Genomic DNA, 19,056 nt, shown 5'->3' with positions numbered 1-19,056 from the left:
CTTGTGGAGGGAAATGGTCAGCTGTCATGTTAAGTCATAATATCCTAAGAATTTTAAAACCATCGTCCATGGTCAGCTGTCATGTTAAGTCATAATATCCTAAGAATTCTAAAACCATCGTCCATGGTCAGCTGTCATGTTAAGTCGTAATATCCTAAGAATTCTAAAACCATCATCCATGGTCAGCTGTCATGTTAAGTCATAATATCCTAAGAATTCTAAAACCATTGTCCATGGTCAGCTGTCATGTTAAGTCATAATATCCTAAGGTTGCAATCCAGAAGGTATGAATATACAGCCCAGTCATGGTGGGACCACTTGGGTAGCACTGTGGTGGCTTGAATAAGAACAGTCCCCATAGGCTCATGTATTTGAATGCTTAGTCACCAGGAGAGGCATTATTTGAGAAGGATTAGAAGGTATAGCCTTGTCAGAGGAAGTATGTTAATGTGGCTGGTTCTTTGAAAAAACTCATGCCAATCCTGTATCTCCTGTACCATCCCTACTGTGGATCAGGATATAGCTCTCAGCTACTGCTCCAGCAGCATGCCTGCTGTCATGCGTCCTGCCATGATGAGCATGGACTAAATCTCTGAAACTGTAAACACGCCCTCATTAAATGATGTCTTTTAGTCATGGCGTCTCTTCACAGCAATAGAACAATGACTAAGACAGACCCTAATAACCAATGTTAAGTTTTTCACAGCTTCTTGACTTTCACATAGTGGTTCTTAGTATAACTCCAATGTCTGGCAGCATTCTATATCAGCAGCTTCTTCAATTTTGCTTCTGATTTTTTTCTATTGGATTTCATTAAAATTATAATAAATATAGTGAGTGATTGTTGCTATTATTCCTGGGCATACATATGAATGCATTAGAGGTCAGAAGCATACTTACCCATTTTTAACACTTGGTTACATAACTGGTGGGATTTGGAGGGACTGTGGTTTTCTATAGTTGTCACATAACAGAACACCTAGCATTGTTATGAAAGTCATTCTCTTAAAAGTGATAAGGACATTTCATCCTACCCATCACTGAATGTCAGTCACTAAAAACATGTGAACAAACATTACCTTCATTAGGATGTCTGCTTCACTGTAGCCCAGTGAGGCTTCATTCCCTGCTGTTCCTCCTTCCACATTATAAGAAGTGATGATCTTATTTCTGTGTGCTGTTGACATTTTAGTATAAATTATTGACATGTAAAATGTAGCATAGTTACATAAAAGTTAAATTGTTGTCACTTTTTTTAAAAGGAAAGACAAACTAGTTGTGGTTAGCCTCACAGTCAGATTCAAGGTCAAGGACAGCCTGGGCTACACATTTTCTTTTAAAGACTTAAAACTTTTCTCTTTCCCTATTAATAAAATAATCATTAAAGCCCATATGTAGACCCAGAATTGAGTTAAGGTTTACATGTCATACAAAGAAACCTATGTAGTGGTATTTCATTTGTATTTTAATAAATAAAGCTCGCCTGAAGATCAGAGAGTAAAACAACCCCACTGGTCAGCTTTACGGACCAGACAGTGGTAGCACACACCTTTCATCCCAGTAGCCACACTAGTTTGCCATAGAAACTGGGTTGATAGTGGTGCATGCCTTTAATCCCAGCCTTAGGGAGGAGTATAAGACTGGAGGAAACAGCTCTCAGTCAGTTTCATTCTGAGGATTCCTTGAGACAGGATCACTATTTTTGGACTGAGGTCAAGATAAGAGCCAGTGGCAGGCTGTTTTGCTTTTCTGATTTTCAGGTTGAACCCCAATATCTGTTTCTGGGTTTGTGTTAATCATGCTACAAACCTATGCTATCTATTTGTAACACCTAACCGTCAGAGATATCAGGAGAGATGGTAGCCAGATTCCATTAAGCCAACATAGATTCACTTAGATTCTTAAAAGGAATGTGACCCTGACTTGTTTCCTTGTTTCCTGACTTGTACCTGCTCATTTTGTTGTTGGAGCACCTTTCTGGTTTTGGCTGTTGAGGTTTAGAGTCACTCCCTCTCTCCTTCCGTCCCTCCACCTCCCTGTCTTTTCCTCTCCCTCCCTTTAGTTTTTGAGGCAGGACTTCACATGCCCTACACTAACCTGGAACTTGCTATATGACCAAGGCTGATCTTGAACTTTGATGTATCCACCTCCACTTCCCAGGTGCTAGGATCACAGGCATGCCTTGGTTCATAATTGCTTATTAGAGTGTTCTTTAGCTCTTCGGAATTCAGTTTTTTGAAATAGTATGACAATGGAAGAAAAATTATAGACCTACTGTTCAAATATTTGGATTTCTCCTTAATCTGTTGCTTTTTTGGTAGTTGAGATTATAACTTAATGTATATTTGGTCTTTGCAGATTATCATAAACATGTATAAAACATGTTTAATTTGATATGACATTCACTTGCATCCATTATATAGGACGAGTGATAAAATCCCATTCCCAGAAAACTAAACATGTCGTTTGAAATCCTGAATTATAATGTTAAAATTTAGGAAGCTATTTTTGCTGTACACATTGCTTAACATATTAAGAAATAAGTTAAATTTTGCAGGTAATTTTCTTTCCTCTTACTTTTGTGAACTTGCTGTATAGCCTAAACTACCCATGAACTTCCAGCAATACATCTGCCTCTGTCCCCTAAATGCTGGGATTTACTGGCATGAGCCACTACTGATAAATTTGTAAAGGAAAGTCTTGCCTTGGTTTCTAATCCTTTGTAACAATACTTAATATTTAGTAAAGAAGAAAGTGACTTTAATGTTGAGAAGTGATTGCTGGTGACAGTTGGTACAAGATACTGCAGGAAATACAATGTTTTTCACTTAATGGGTTCTTAACAATTGTGGAGGACAAATTGTTACTAAGATGTTCCCCAGATAATCATGCTATAATCCCCAGACCCAAAGAGACTAAGTAAGCAAGAGGGCTCTAGGGGGGAAACATGGATCTCCCTGAGAAGAGGAATAGAAGAAATTTTACAGGTGGATTGGGGGTGGGTGAGGATGACAATAGGAAGAACCAGGTTGGGGGTGGAGGAAGAAAGTACAGGGAGAGAGGCCTAGCATTGGAGGGCAGGGGAGTTTATGTAGAAACCTAGTGCAGTGGAAACTCCCTGGAATCTACAAGGGTGACCCTAGTGAAGAATCTTAGTAATGACAGATACAGAGCCTGAATTGTCCATCTTCTGATGTGGGCATAACCAGACAAGCTTCTAGCCCTGGGACTGGGACACAAAACCTTTGACCTACAATTTTTCCTACCTGCAAGATGTGCTAGGCTAAAGGTGACAACAGAGCTTGTGGGAGCAGCCAACCAGTGACTGGTCTGACTTGAGGCCCACACCACAAGTGGGAGCCCGTGACACTGCCTAGAGGGCCAGGAACCAGAAGCTGGATGTCCCAGAGACCTAGGGTAGAACCTGGCAAAAAAAAGTCAATGAAATAATTCCTAATGATATCCTGCTAGAGTCATATATCAGTGCCTTGTTCAGTTGTCATCAGAGAGACTTTCTCCAGCAGCACATTGGAGTGGGTGCAGAAACCCATAGCCAAACACTAGATGAAGCCAGGACAGCCCTGCAGAAGAGGGGAGGAAGAATTCTAGAAGTGAGGGAGTTGTGTGTAGGTGTCTCTTGACTCTTGCTCTTAGGGTCCTTTTCTTCCTATTAAGCCTTGATATCCAGCCTTGATATGAGAGTATGTGTCTAGTCTTATTGTAACTTGTTATGTCATGTTCAGTTGATGTCCTTGGAAGAACTGCTCTTTTCTAAAGGGAAACAGAGGAAGAGTGCATCTGGGGGAGAGGGGTGACTGGAAGGAGTGGAAGGAGAGGTAAATTGTATGAGAGAAGAATAAAAAAATAATGTTCCCCTGAAAAACATAGAGTTAGCATATGATCAGGCAACTTCTGGCTATATATCCAAAAAGAAAACATTAACTGAGATACCTTTGTGACAGTGTTCATTGTTACATTAATCAGAAGAGCTGAAAGGTATAAATCAAGTGCCATTGACAGAATAGCTAAAGTATATATGAATAGTGGAACCTCAGCTGTAAGATAGAGTGGATATACAAAACTAACAGAGACTGCGACAGAATGCACAAAACCTGCACAGATTGAAACCAGACAAAAATTCTAGGACTAAGAAGGGGAAATGGACCCAAAGTCCCATCACTGGCCAAGAAGCTATTAGCAACTGATACCTGTTCCAAAAGGGAAAATCGGTTTTCTCCAATGGATTACACTTCATGCTCCAGGACTGGCCCCGTGCCCGTGTGTCATTTACCAACATAGAATGGGCTTCGTGGGTTTTCTGTACACTTTTGTTTGAGTGACTGTTTTTGACTTTTTTTTTTGTTTGCCTTACTGATTTTAGTTTTCCTGTGTTGATTTTCATTTTTTGTTATTATTTTGCTCTTTGAGAGATTGAGAAAGAACATGAGGGTGGGTGGGTGGAGAGAATCTGGAAGGAGTCGGGGGATGGGAAAGAATATGATCAAAATAGATGAAAAAATTAAAGCATTTTTAAAAGCATTCTGTTGGGTAGTGGTGGTGCATGCCTTTAATCCCAACACTCAGGAAGCAGAGGCAGGTGGATCTCTGGGCTATGGTCTACAGAGCAAGTTCCAGGACAGTCAGGGATATGCACAGAAACCTTGTCTCAAAAAATCCAAAAGAAGAGAATAAGTAAGTTTTAACTCTGAACTACACGCACCATTTTTATGTAAAAAGCTTTATTTAGGGTCTGGAGAGAGAGTTCAGTGGTTAAGGGCACTTGCTGCTCTTCCAGACGACCAGGGTTCATGCTCCAACACCTCCATCATTGCTGTAACTCCAGCTCCATGGAATCTGACATCCTCTTCTGGTCTCTTCAGGCACCTACAGACATACATTAAAAATGACTTTAAGTCAGGTGGTGGCGCACGCCTTTAATCCCAGCACACAGGAGGCAGAGGCAGGTGGATCTCTGTGAGTTTGAGGCCAGCCTGGTCTACAAAGGGAGTTCCAGGACAGGTTCCAAAGCTTCACAGAGAAACTGTCTTGAAAAACAAACAAACAAACAAAAAGAAAGCTTTTTAAATTTTCCATCTGAATGTAATGTCCTACCACTGTTCTCAAAGGTGTTCTTCCTGTAGTCATGATCTCCATTGTAGCTGCCAATTCACAAAGGAGCTCAGAATCTAGGCAATCTTATCACATTCTGTGGGCTTTTTCGTATTTTTTTTAATGTAAATCTATTTCTGGGGACTTCCTGGCCAGCTAGCCCAGCCTGTTTCGTGAGTTCCATGACAGTGAGGGAGTCTCAGAAGACAAGATGGATGAGTAATTATCCCCAAGTTTCACCTCTGGCCTACCTACACACATACACATGGGGAGGGTATAGAGGGAGAGGGAACACCACACAAACACACAATTACAGTGTATGTAAGTACTCTTCTGGGCAATGGTCTGAACACGATGATCTGAACACTTCTCAGATACTGATTTGTTTCCTCTTGACAAAACTCTACACATTAAGTAGTCTTGTACTCATTTAATAGCTGATGAAGCTAAGGCACAGAGGGGAGTGAGTAAATTGTCTAGCTTCACTAGCTAAAAGCCAGTATTTAGAACCAGTCAGATTGTTTTGCTTCGTTTGCGGAGGAAAGGCCATTTTGTAGCCCAGACTGCCCCTGAGTGTGTTATCCTATTTCTACCTCCCAAAATGCTAGGATATAGGCATATGCCACCATGTCTGACTGAAGCAATAGATTTTTTTTTTTTTGCCATACTGGAGACTGAACCTAGGACCTCATACATGATAGGAAAGTATTCTACCACTGAGCTATATATAGCCCCAGTCCCTGGAATTAATATTTTAAAGTCTGGGGGTTTGGAGAGATGGCTCCGTGGTTGAAAGCACTTGCTACTCTTCCTGAGGACCTGGGTTCAATTTCTAGCACCCAGATTGTGACTTATAACTGTAACTTCAGTCTCAGGGGGTCCAACACCCTCTTCTGGCTTCTTTGGTCACTGGGAACACACATGGTGCACAGACATTGATGATAAAAGCAAAACACGCACAAAAGAAATTTTATAAAATTTAAAAGTCAAATTTATTGTGGTAAATGATATTCACTTTTTACATTATGTACTGAGTTTGATCAATATAGACCCATATGTAACCACTAATACAACCTAAATAAATAACCTGCAAAAATTTCTTTGTGCTTCTTAGGGGGTTCTACCCTCTTTCCACCTTCAGCCCCTATCAAATAACATTTGAGTCACATATATTGTGTATATGAATGGGATCCATTGTGATCTTTCCATCCATATATATGATACGTACTGGTCAAACCCAACCTCCTTCCCCCCTCTACATAGACACCCTTTTCGACCTCTGTTAAATAATTCTACATTTAGGTTGACTTTTTAAGTTTTAACATATAAGAAACACACATACACAGTACTCGACTTTCCATGTCGGTCTTGTGTCGTGTAACATGATGTCCTCTAGTTTTTGCAAAAATACTATTCTGTTTTTTTGTGACTAAACAATGCCCCATTGTGTGTGCATATATATGCTGTACTTTTATGTGTGTGGTGGGGGTATGTGTACATATTCATGTAGATGTTTGTACACAAATATATGTCTATGAAGGCAAGAGGTTGACATCAGGGGTCTTCCTTTATTACTCTTTATATTGTTGAGACAGGGTTTCTCACTGAAACTGGAGCTCACTGGTTGGATGGACTGGCCAGTCATTGAACTTCAGAGATATGTCTGTCTCCATTCCCTGAGAGTAGGCACAAGTCACCACAACTGGCTTTTATGTGGGTGCTGGGAATTTAAACTCAGGTTCTCATGCATGTGTAGCAGACACTTTATTGGCTGAGCTGTGTTTTATTTATCTACTTGCACTCTTTTCTGTAGTTTTAAATTTGCCTGTGTGTGTAGAGCTTAGAAGATAACTTTGAGAAGTCCATTCTCCTTCAGAGACTCCAGTGATTCAGGTCTTCAGGCTCGGTAGGCAAGCACTTTGATCTGCTGAGCCACCTCACTGGCGCTCTTTAACAACTCTCAAAGGGCATTTAGACAGATGCCATACCATAAAACTGTCAGCACTACCTCAGTAAATGCTGCTGTGCAGATATCTCTTTGGCTTGCTGACTTCATTTCCTTTGCATCTATACCTAGAAGCAGTAGATTTAATTTTGTGAGGATACTCAATACTGGCTGGACTGATTTCCATTCCCATCAACAGTGTCCAAGAGTTCCTTGTCGGCACACCCTTGCCAGTATTATCTCTGTAATAGCCACTGTGGCTGGAATTGCATGCTGCTTGTTATAGCTTAAATCTGCACAGTTCCCAGAAAGCTAATGGTATTGAGCACTTTTCATCTTCATTTTATGAAATGTGTCTTTTCTTTGGTTTGTCCAGTTTGGGGGTGGCTACTGTGACTGAACTCAGACTCCTCCATGCTAAGCAACTGATCTACCATTGAGTTCCATCTCTAACTTAGGCTCATGTGGTGTCTCATACCTTTGTTAGTTAACAGTGTGCTTTCTCCCCTGCCCCCTTTCTGTTTTTGTTTATTGAGACAGGGTCACTATATAGCCCCGGCTGTCCTGGAAGTCATAGAGATCTACCTGCCTCTGCTTTCCAAGTGCTAAGATGAAAGGTGTGTGTACCACACCTGGATAATAGTATGTTTTCTACAGCCATAGTTCTGTATTTTCTAGAATGTTATATAAATAGCTTATACAGTACATGGGCTTTTAAAGATTCATTTTTGTACCTCAAATTTTATTCTTTGTTTATGATAGCACTTGTTTATGCTTGTGAAGACTTACTAGACATACTAAAACATGCCAGGTGACAGTGGCATATGCCATCACTTGGGAGGCAGAGGCAGGTGGATCTCTGGGATTTGGAGGCCAGTCTGGTCTACGCAGCTGGTTCCAGGACATTTCCGCTTAACACAGAGAAAGCCTGTCTGGGGAGGGGGCACAAATGAACCTCACAGCTTTGCATTATTAAAGAGTCCCTTCCCCACTGGTCCAAATTCATTCTTTGTTATCGCTAAGTAATATTTTATTGTCTGGATATACCAGCATTTAATTGTCTCCTCAATACTTGATAAGCATTTGTTGCTTCCATGTTTTGGCAATCACGAACAAAATAAATCTTTACTTGAGCCTAAATTTATTTCATGCAAGTAAATTTCCAGGGGTAGGATTTGTCAGGTCATGTGAGCATATGGACAGCTCTGTGATAAAATACCAAGCTCTTTTCCTGAGTAGTTTCAGCATCTTATACTCTCACCAAGAAAGCATGAGAGTTCTGGTTGTTCCACTTCGTCATCAGCTTCACATTCGTAACCAATCCGACAGGAGTATTTTCCTAGGGGAATGATGCTGCGCGTTTTCTGTGTGCTTATGTCCCAGTTCAGACACCATCCCAGCAGAAGAGATCAAGCGATGTGACACATATTCAAGTGTACCCCGCTCTAGCTTGTTTATCTTTTGCCATTTTGTGTGTGTGTGTGTGTGTGTGTGTGTGTGTGTGTGAGAGATGTAGGGAGTCTTGGAGTCAGTACAGAACACACTCAGACACCACGGTCTCAGCACAGAGGAGATTTTATTACCCTGGAGGGACAAGTGAGGTAAAAGGCTGCCTCTGGATTGTGCGATAATAGTAGCAGGCATCTCTACAGGAGAAAAGGGCAAGTCTGTGCTAGGGTGAGTTGATCAGTCCTGATTTGGACGTCTTAGTCAGTGTAGCCAAATAAGGAATTTTGATAGGTGAACCTTGGAATTTTAGTCAGGCATAAAAGAGAGTGGCCAAATAAGGGAATAGACCTGGGGGCTAGCTTTAGGAATGTAATCTTATAGTTTAGCAAGGGAGAGGGAGGGAAGGGGGTGTCAAGATCTGCTGGTGCCATGTTTGCAATGCTGGGCCTGTTAGAAAGCCCTTCATGTTGCACATGTGAGTACAGAGTTTTTGTCTAAGTGTGGCTGCATATGTGTGCATGCTTGTGAAGGCCGGAGGTTGGTGTTGGGAACCATCTTTGCTCACCCACTGTATTCACTGTGGCAATTTTTTAAAAATTTTTCTCTTTTTTTTCTGTAGATTTATGTGTTGGAGTGAGTGTTTTGCCTGAATGAATGCATGTGCACCTCATGCCTGACTGATCCCCACAGAGGACAGAAGAGGACCTTTGATCCCCTGGAATTGGAGTTACAGATAGCTGTGCCTCCAAGTTGATGCTGGGAATCAAACTCAGGTCCTCAGTAAGAGCAGTTCATGATGACTCTCCAGTTTTCAAGGCGAATTTTTTTTCAGTCAAACCCGGAGTTTGGTAATATGGCTAGTCTTGCTAACAAGCTTACTTTGGGGGTCCCCCATCTCCACCTTCTGAGGTAGAATAGAGGTTGACAGCCATGACTAACCAGCATTTATATGGGTTTCTGGGGATCTGAACTGGGGTCTTCATGTTTGCACGACAAGCATTTTAACCACTGAACCATCATCCCCGTACTCTTGCTTTCATACCCTTGCACATGTTTGCCCAGCTTTCATCATCTCAAATACCTTTAATGTGCATTTGCCTTTTCAGTGCCTAATCCTTGACCCTCTGGCCTCACTGGATCAGTTGTCTGAGTACACCTAAGCATTCCTCTGTTGAAGACCCCACTCGCTAACCAGGGAGCACTTTCGATTTTTTTCATCCTCCTCCTAGTTCTGTCTCTGATGTTTACGATGCATAAAAGTAGCAAATTATAGTTATTAAGTAGCAACAGAAACAATTTTTTGGTTGTGGGTCACCATATTATGAAACTGTAGTAAATGGTCACAGCATTGGGAAGGCTGAGAACAACAGTCTCAGATGATCTACTTTTAAAGAGAAAAACCAGAGAATGTTTTACAAGATGAATGACTCACATATGTAATCTCAGTACTTGGAGTGCTGAGGCAAGCTGAAGGATAGCCTAGGCTAATAGCAAAACTTGGTATTGAAATTTAAAAAAAAAAAGGTGGGGAGAGAACAGTGTTTTTTCTCACCTCTTAGTTTTGAAGGTTCCAGTATAGTCCATTCTAATATATTCCTGTCCTTTTTGGTCCAGGTTGTTTCATTGGGGCCTATAGTGAGGCATCTGGTCATGGCAGAAGCATATGAGGTCCTAAAACTGCTTACACCAAGAGACAAGGAGCATGGCCTGGCTGTGGTGGTGCATGTCTTTAATGCTAGCACGTGGAAGGCAGAGGCAGGTTGATGAAGGCCAGCCTGGCCTACAAAGTGAGTTCTAGGACAGCCAGGACAACACAGAGAAACCTTGTCTCAAAAAACTGAAAGGGTGGAGGGAAGCAGAGAGAAAAGGAAGCGGCCAGGGTCCTATTAGCCCCTTCTAGGTCACATTCCCTGTAGACCCCAGTTAGAGTTTCCACCGCTTCCCTGAGGATCATGCCTCATAAACATGAACGTTTGGGGACATTAAAGTGCAAACTCCAACATCGGAGGAATTGGGAGTCTGAGGCAGACCAAAGAATTTATACTGCCCCCACACCCAGCTTTTTACATGGGCTCTGGTGGTCTGAACTGAGGTCACCATGTTTTCAGAGCAAGCCCTTTCAGTTGAACCATCTCCCCAACCCTCAACTGCAGAACCGTTAAACTTAAAAAATGTCCTGGTTTCAGGTATTGTCAGGTATTGAAACATTTTGTGTTTCAACTTTAGTTTTTACTATAAAACTCTCGGAAAACAGCTTTTTTTTTTTTATTTGCTTTTTGGTTTTGTTTCTTTTCGTTCTCTCTTTCTTCCTTTCTTTCTTTTTTTGTTTTTTGAGACAAGACTTCTATGTGAAAACAGTTTTTGCCCTAGAAAAAAAAATATTAGCATGCATCTCACCAAGTGGACTGGGATGACTTCCGGGTCTTTCAACTGCATCAACAGTTTGCTCTCCAGCTTGTGTTTTGGCTGGTAGGGTCTTCTAGAGCTTTCTTCTCCCACCTAATGGACAAAAGAGGGAACTGATTGCCCTTTTTGAATGCCTCCTAGGAACCAGAGGCTAGGCACCATACATCACAGTAGAAGGACCTCATAGACTTTAGGATAAAATAAGAATGAAAGCGAACAAGACTGGGGGACTTGTGGGAATGACTTCAACACACTACTGAAGCACGTTTCCTGGCATGTGAATTACTAATGGGAGTTGACAGATTTTCTTAGCAATGTCACTGTCACATGTCTTCGACATCAGCTGCTGCAGTTAGTCTATAGGTTTTTCAGACACTTACGTTTGTATGTGATGTTATACAAGCTGGAAAATAAGCTCTTCTCACTTTATACGTTATGTATTCTGGATGGGAAAAGTTCTGAAATAAGGACTTTAATTTCCCTTTGATTCTTACTACTGAGTACTCAGTGGTAACAACATTTAGCAATTTGGTCTCAATCCTTGTCAACTTTTGGTATGTATGTACCCACTTTGTATGCATACACATTTTTCATTTTTAACACACATAACTTATATAAATTAATTGTACACTTTTCATACATGCATGCATACCTTGATCATAGATCACATTTATCTTTCTACTCTTACCTCCCTGGAACTACCCTCCCTACTTCTCTACTTTCAGGCTGTAGTGGTTTGGATAAGAATGGTTCCACAGGCTCATATATTTGAATGTTTGATCACCAGGAAGTGTCACTATTTGAAAGGAGAAGGCATAGCCTTGTGGAAAGAAGTGTGTCACCAGACATGCCAGGCCTAGAGTCTCTCTCACTCTCTCTGCCTACTGCCCGTGGATCTGCATGTGTATTTGTGCACAGTATGTATGCAGTACCCATGGAGGCTAGAAGAGGGTATTTGATCCCTGGAACTGGAGCTACAAATAGTTGTGAGTCACCCTGTGGGGCTTGGGAATTAAACCCAGGTCCTCTGGAAGATCAGTAAGCCCTCTTAACTACTACTGTCTTAGGGTTTCTATTGGTGCAATGAAACACCATGTCCAAAAAGCAAGTTGGAGGAACTGGTATATTTGGCTTATGGCTTTATATTGCTCTTCATCACAGAAGGAAGTCAGAACAGGAATTCAATCAGGGCAGGATCCTGGAGGCAGAAGCTGATGCAGAGGCCATGGAGGGGTGCTGCTTACTGATTTGCTTCCCACGACTTACTCAGCCTGTTTTCTTATAGCACCCAGGGCCATCATCCCACAGATGGTACCACACACCATGGACTGGGATCTCCCTCAATGATCACTGAGAAAATGCTCTACAGCTGGATCTCATGGAGGCATTTCTTCAATTGAGCTCCTTCCTCTCTGGTGACTCTAGTGTGTGTCAAGGAGACACACAAACCAGTCAGTACAACAGCTGAGTCATCTCTCTAGTCCTAGTATTTCTTTTAAAAAATATTTGTTCAGATCATTTGCCCATTTTTATTGGATTATTTACTTGCCTGGATGTTTGTATATCTGGATATTAAACCCTCTGTCAGATGAATAGCTGTCAAAGCTTTTCTCTCATTTTGTAGATTTCTTATTGCTCTGTTCATTGTTTCGTTGGGCATGCAAAGCCTTTTAATTTCACACAATCCTATTTGTTCAATCTTTTTATTTCCTGTGCTTTTTGAATTCTGCCAAGGAAATCACCTACATCAAAAATTTTAAAATGTTTCCCCTGATAGTTTTGGAGTTTCTGGTTTTACATAAGGTGACTAATTCATTTTTATGTCTGCCCAAGGTGGGAGATAGGGAAAGTTTCAGGCATCTTTTATGGCCACTTTTCCTTAATGTCTATTTTTCGTAGCTTTGTTGAGAATCAGTTGACAGTAAATGCATGAATTTATTTTTATGTCCCCTATTCTATACCCAGATCTCTGTGTCTGATTGTTGTTTTTTTCTTTCTTTTCTTTTCTTTTCTTTTCTTTTTTTTTTTTTTTTTTTGACAAAGTGTCTCACATTGTTGTTCTGACTGCCCTGGAACTCACTATGTAGAGACCAGGCTAGCCTCAAACTTAGAGATCTGCCTGCCCCTTCCTTCCAAGTGCTCAGACAATAGGTATATACCACCAAGCTTGGCCCTTGTGTTTTTCATTATAGAAGTCTTTTACTTCCTTGGTTAAATTTATTCCTATGTGTTTTATTTTCTTTTGTGGCTATTATGAATAGGATTTCATTTGTGATTTCATGTGTGTGTGTGGGTGTGTGCTTTATATGTTTGTACATGTTCATATGTGGGAATGCAATACATACATCTAAGTTGGTTGTCTTTAGTCTATGCATATTATTTTTGAATTTATTTATTTATTTATTTATTTATTTTTATTCTTTTTTAATTAAAATTTCCAACTGCTCCCCGTTTCCCATTCCCCTCCCCCTCCTCCCACACATTGCCCCCTCCCCCCACTCCCCTCCCCCATCCCCACTCCTCTTCTCCTCCCCCCAGTCCATTCCCCCTCCCTCTCGATACTGAAGAGCAGTCCAAATTCCCTGCCCTACAGGAAGACCAAGGTCCTCCCACTTCCATCCAGGCCCAGGAAGGTGAGCATCCAAACAGGCTAAGCTCCCACAAAGCCAGTTCATGTATTAGGATCGAGACCTAGTGCCATTGTCCTTGGCTTCTCATCAGCCTTCATTGTCCGCCATGTTCAGAGAGTCCAGTTTCAACCCATGCTTATTCAGTCCCAGTCCAGCTGGCCTTGGAGAGCTCCCAATAGATCAGTTCCACTGTCACAGTGGGTGGGTGCACGCCTCGTGGTCCTGATTTCCTTGCTCATGTTCTCCCTCCTTCTGCTCCTCATTTGGACCTTAAGAGCTCAGACCGTTGCTCCAAATTGGGTCTCTGTCTCTCTCTCTCGATCTATCGCCAGATGAAAGTTCCTGTGCCATTCTCGTTGGCCTCTCGTCAGCTCTCATTGTCCGCCACATTCAGAGAGTCCGGTTTTATTTCATGTTTTTTCAGTAGCAGTCCAGCTGGCCTTGGTGAGCTCCCAATAGATCGGCCCCACTGTCTCAGTGGTTGGGTGCACCCCTCATGGTCCTGACTTCCTTGTTCATGTTCTCTCTCCTTCTGCTCCTCATTATAACCTTGGGAGCTCAGTCCGGTGCTCCAGTGTGGGTCTCTGGCTCTATCTCCATCCATCGCTAGATGAAGGTTCTATGGCGATATGCAAGATATTCATCAGTATGATTATAGGATAGGTTCATTTCAGGTTCCCTATCCTCAGGTGCCCCAATGAACTAACTGGGGACATTGCCCTGGGCATCTGGTAGCCATTCCAAGTTCAAGTCTCTTGCCAACCCTTAGGTGGCTCCCTTACCTAAGGTATGAGTTTCCCTGCTCCCCTATCCAACCTTCCTTTATCCCCAATCACCCCGATTCCCCCAGTTCCCCTCATCTTCTCCTTCACACTTTTCTCTCCCCATCACCCCTCATCCCCATCCCACCCCACCCCCAAGATTCCAATTTTTTGCCCATCAGTCATGTCTATTTCCCATAGCTGGGAGGATATCTATATGTTTTTCCTTGGGTTTACCCTCTTGTTTAGCTTCTTTAGGATCACAAATTATAGACTCAGTGGCCCCTATCCATGGCTAGAAACCAATTATGAGTGAGTACATCCCATGTTCTTCTTTTTGGGTCTGGGTTACCTCACTCAGGATCGTATTTTCTATTTCCATCCATTTGCACGCAAAATTCGAGAAGTCATTGTTTTTTACCGCAGAGTAGTACTCTAATGTGTATATATTCCACACTTTCTTCATCCATTCTTCCATTGAAGGGCATCTAGGTTGCTTCAAGGTTCTGGCTATTACAAATAATGCTGCTATGAACATAGTTGGACAAATGCTTTTGTCATATGATAGGGCATCTCTTGGGTATATTCCCAAGAGTGGTATTGCTGGGTCCAGGGGTAGGTTGATCCCAATTTTTCTGAGAAACCGCCACACTGATTTCCAAAGTGGTTGCACAAGTTTGCAGTCCCACCAGCAATGGATGAGGGTACCCCTTTCTCCACAACCTCTCCAGCAAAGACTATCCTTGGTGTTTTTGATTTTAGCCATTCTGACAGGTGTAAGATGATATCTCAAAGTTGTTTTGATTTGCATTTCTCTGATCGCTAAGGAGGTTGAGCATGACCTTAAGTATCTTTTGGCCATTTTAACTTCTTCTGTTGAGAATTCTCTGTTCAGTTCAGTGCCCCATTTTTTAATTGGGTTAATTATCCTTTTAAAGTCTAGTTTCTTGAGTTCTTTATATATTTTGGAGATCAGACCTTTGTCTGTTGCGGGGTTGGTGAAGATCTTCTCCCAGTCAGTAGGCTGCCTTTTTGTCTTAATGACAGTGTCCTTTGCTTTACAGAAGCTTCTCAGTTTCAGGAGGTCCCATTTATTCAATGTTGCCCTTAATGTCTGTGCTGCTGGGGTTATACATAGGAAGCGATCTCCTGTGCCCATATGTTGTAGGGTACTTCCCATTTTCTCTTCTATCAGGTTCAGTGTGTTCAGATTGATATTGAGGTCTTTGATCCATTTGGACTTGAGTTTTGTGCATGGTGATAGATATGGGTCTATTTTCATTCTTCTACAGGTTGACATCCAATTGTGCCAGCACCATTTGTTAAAGATGCTTTCTTTCTTCCATTGTATACTTTTAGCTCCTTTATCGAAAATCAGTTGTTCATAGGTTTGTGGGTTAAAATCCGGGTCTTCTATACGATTCCATTGGTCGACTTCTCTGTTTTTATGCCAGTACCACGCTGTTTTCATTACTGTAGCTCTGTAATAGAGTTTGAAGTCAGGGATGGTAATGCCTCCAGAAGTTCCTTTATTGTATAAGATTGTTTTGGCTATCCTGGGTTTTTTGTTTCTCCATATAAAGTTGATTATTGTCCTTTCAAGATCTGTGAAGAATTTTGATGGGATTTTAATGGGGATTGCATTGAATCTATAAATTGCCCTTGGTAGAATTGCCATTTTTACTATGTTGATTCTCCCAATCCAAGAGCAAGGGAGATCCTTCCATTTTCTGGTATCCTCTTCAATTTCTTTCTTCAATGCCTTAAAGTTTTTGTCAAATAGATCTTTCACTTCCTTGGTTAGAGTTACCCCAAGATATTTTATGCTGTTTGTGGCTATCGTGAAAGGTGATGATTCTCTTATTTCTCTCTCTGCTTCCAGATCCTTTGTGTATAAGAGGGCGACTGATTTTTTGGAGTTGATCTTGTATCCTGCCACATTACTAAAGGCGTTTATCAGCTGTAGGAGTTCTTTGGAGGAGTTTTTGGGGTCGCTCATGTACACTATCATATCATCTGCAAATAATGCAAGTTTAACTTCTTCCTTTCCAATTTGAATCCCCTTTATCCCCTTATGTTGTCTTATTGCTATTGCTAAAACTTCGAGAACTATATTGAAGAGGTATGGAGAGAGTGGACAGCCTTGGCGTGTTCCTGATTTTAGTGGGATGGCTTTAAGTTTCTCTCCATTTAATTTGATATTAGCTGTCGGCTTGCTGTATATAGCTTTAATTATATTTAGGTATGACCCTTGTATCCCTAATCTCTCCAAGACTTTTATCATAAAGGGATGTTGAATTTTGTCAAATGCTTTTTCAGCATCTAATGAAATGATCATATGTTTTTTTTCTTTCAGTTTATTTATATGATGGATTACATTGATAGATTTGCGTATGTTAAACCAGCCCTGCATCTCTGGTATGAAGCCTACTTGATCATAATGGATAATTTTTCTAATGTGTTCTTGGATTCGGTTTGCCAGAATTTTGTTGAGGATTTTTGCGTCGATGTTCATGAGTGAGATTGGCCTGTAATTCTCTTTCTTGGTTGGGTCTTTGTGTGGTTTTGGTATCAGAGTTACTGTAGCTTCATAAAAGGAATTTGGCAATGACTCTTCTGTTTCTATATTGTGAAATACATTAAGGAGAATAGGTATTAGGTCTTCTTGGAAGTTCTGGTAGAATTCTGCATTGAAACCATCTGGTCCTGGACTTTTTTTGGAAGGGAGGTTTTTGATAACAGCTTCTAATTCTTCACGACTAACAGGTCTATTTAGGTTGTTCACCTGGTCCTGGTTTAACTTTGGTATGTGGTATTTATCTAAAAAAGCGTCCATTTCTTTTACATTTTCCAGTTTTGTGGCATACAGGCTTTTGTAGTAAGATCTAATGATTCTCTGAATTTCCTCTGTGTCTGTGGTTATGTCCCCCTTTTCATTTCTGATCTTATTAATTTGCAAATTCTCTCTCTGCCGTTTGATTAGTTTGGATAGGGGTTTATCAATCTTGTTGATTTTCTCCAGGAACCAGCTTTTTGATTCATTGATTCTTTCAATTGTTTTCTGTGTTTCTATTTTGTTGATTTCAGCCCTCAGTTTGATTATTTTCAGTCTTCTACCCCTTCTAGGTGAGTCTGCTTCTTTTTTTTCTAGAGCTTTCAGGTGGGCTGTTAAGTCTCCAATGTGTGCTTTCTCTGTTTTCTTTAAGTGGGCAGTTAGTGCTATGAACTTTCCTCTCAGGACTGCTTTCATAGTGTCCCATAGGTTTGAGTATGTTGTTTCTTTATTTTCATTGTCTTCAAGGAAGAGTTTAATTTCTTTCTTTATTTCTTCCTTAATCCAGGTATGGTTCAGTAGTTGACTATTCAGTTTCCATGAGTTTGTAGGCTTTCTGGGGGTAGCATTGTTGCTGAATTCTAGCTTTAATCCATGGTGATCTGATAAGATACAGGTGGTTATTAATATTTTTTTGTAACTGTGGATGTTTGCTTTGTTACCGAGTATGTGGTCGATTTTTGAGAAGGTTCCATGAGCTGCAGAGAAGAAGGTATATTCTTTCCTATTTGGGTGGAATATTCTATAGATGTCTGTTAAGTCCATTTGATTCATTACCTCCATTAATTCTCTTATTTCTCTGTTAGGTTTCTGTCTAATTGACCTGTCCATTGGTGAGAGAGGAGTATTAAAGTCTCCTACTATTAATGTGTGCGGTTTGATGGCTGCCTTGAGTTTTAACAATGTTTCTTTTACGTACGTGGGTGCTTTTATATTAGGGGCATAGATATTCAGGATTGAGACTTCATCCTGATGAATTGTTCCTGTTATGAGTAGAAAATGTCCCTTTCCATCTCTCCTGATTGATTTAAGTTTGAAGTCAACTTTGTTAGAAATTAGTATGGCCACCCCTGCTTGTTTCTTAGGTCCATTTACTTGATAAGCCTTATCCCAACCCTTTACTCTGAGTAGGTGCCTGTCTTTGTGGTTGAGGTGTGTTTCTTGTAAACAGCAGAATGTTGGATCCTGTTTTCGTATCCAATCTGTTAGTCTGTGCCTTTTTATAGGAGAGTTGAGTCCATTGACATTAAGTGATATTAATGACCAGTGGTTGTTAGTTCCGGTCATTTTTTAAGTTGTAAATTTTGTGTGTTCCCCTTCTTTGTGTTGCGCTGGTGAAGGGTCTCTAGTTCTCTGAGATATTGTGGTCATTGTTGGACTCCTTGGTTAGTGATTTTCCTTCTATTACTTTCTGTAAGGCTGGATTTGTGGCTACGTATTGTTTAAATTTGTTTTTATCCTGGAAAATTTTGTTTTCTCCATTTATAGTGAACGAAAGCTTGGCTGGGTATAGTAGTCTGGGCTTGCATCCATGGTCTCTTAGTTTCTGCAGTACATCTATCCAGGACCTTCTGGCTTTCATGGTTTCCATAGAGAAGTCAGGTGTAAGTCTGATAGGTTTACCTTTATAAGTAACTTGGCCTTTTTCCTTTGCTGCTCTTAGTATTCTTTCTTTATTCTGTATGCTTTGTGTTTTGATTATTATATGGCGAGAGGATGTTTTTTTTTGATCCAGCCTATTCGGTGTTCTGTATGCTTCTTGAACCTTCATAGGTATATCTTTCTTTAGGTTGGGAAAGTTTTCTTCTATAATTTTATTAAATATATTTTCTGGACCGTTGAGCTGCGCTTCTTCTCCTTCTTCTATTCCTATTATTCTTAGGTTTGGTCTTTTTATTGTGTCCCATATTTCCTGCATGTTTT

The sequence above is a fragment of the Chionomys nivalis genome, chromosome X, assembly GCF_950005125.1.
Source record: "Chionomys nivalis chromosome X, mChiNiv1.1, whole genome shotgun sequence".
NCBI lineage: Eukaryota > Metazoa > Chordata > Mammalia > Rodentia > Cricetidae > Chionomys > Chionomys nivalis.
Note: the sequence above shows the minus strand (reverse complement) of the source record.